Source organism: Octopus bimaculoides, chromosome 1 (genome assembly GCF_001194135.2).
Source record: "Octopus bimaculoides isolate UCB-OBI-ISO-001 chromosome 1, ASM119413v2, whole genome shotgun sequence".
In the NCBI taxonomy this organism is placed as follows: Eukaryota; Metazoa; Mollusca; class Cephalopoda; order Octopoda; family Octopodidae; genus Octopus; species Octopus bimaculoides.
The window spans coordinates 131,598,040-131,598,914 of record NC_068981.1 but is presented as its reverse complement, the minus strand read 5'-3'; positions in this window follow the sequence as shown (position 1 = coordinate 131,598,914).

Below are 875 nucleotides of genomic sequence, written 5' to 3'. Positions count from 1 at the left end.
CATACATACATACATACATACATACATACATACATACATACATACATACATACAAACAAAAATACCCTGTTGTCGTTGAAATTCCAATGAAGGAGCCTTGGATCTAGGTTAGAAACCGATTCTTTTTCTATTGCCAAGAAATCTTGAAATAAACTGAATAATGAAATGCATATCTACCTACCTACCTACCTACCTACCTACCTACATACATACATACATACATAGCGAACGATGTCTGCTAACATTGAAGACCTACCATTATGACAAATAAAGAGAATGATAGAAAATAAAGTGGAATGGTAGTAGTGACACGTACAAGTTTATTAACAAACAGAGTAACCGAACCTAAAAGTGCCTAAGGTGACTCGTGCGAAGAGGTCAAACAACATAACACATGTAACACAGATACGTATATTCAAGGATTCATCGAAAAAATAAAGAAAGAGAAAGGAGTAAAAAGAGAGTAAAGAAGTGTATCTCTAAGGCCTATAGAAACTTGTCAGTGGCTAATTTCGTCAGCAGGAGCGGAATTATATTAGTGAATAAATCGTAGAGATGTGACGAATATTACAACTTAACAAAAAGTGCAACTATAAGATAGTTTTTGTGTGTTCTTAAATGCTAAAAAGGTTTCTTCCATAATGTGATTGCCCCGTGCTCGAAACGCCAGTGTTATAATAGTGGCAGCTGATGAAGGATATGTTCTCTATGTGGCCTGCGTGTTTTTTGTACCTTGTTTATAATTTTGTCCATGTTTTTTTTGCAACGTCATGTACCCAGATATGTATCCATATGTACATGTAGATGAAGGTATGTACATGTAGATGAAGGTATGTACATACATGTACATATATATGCATATACTCATATATATA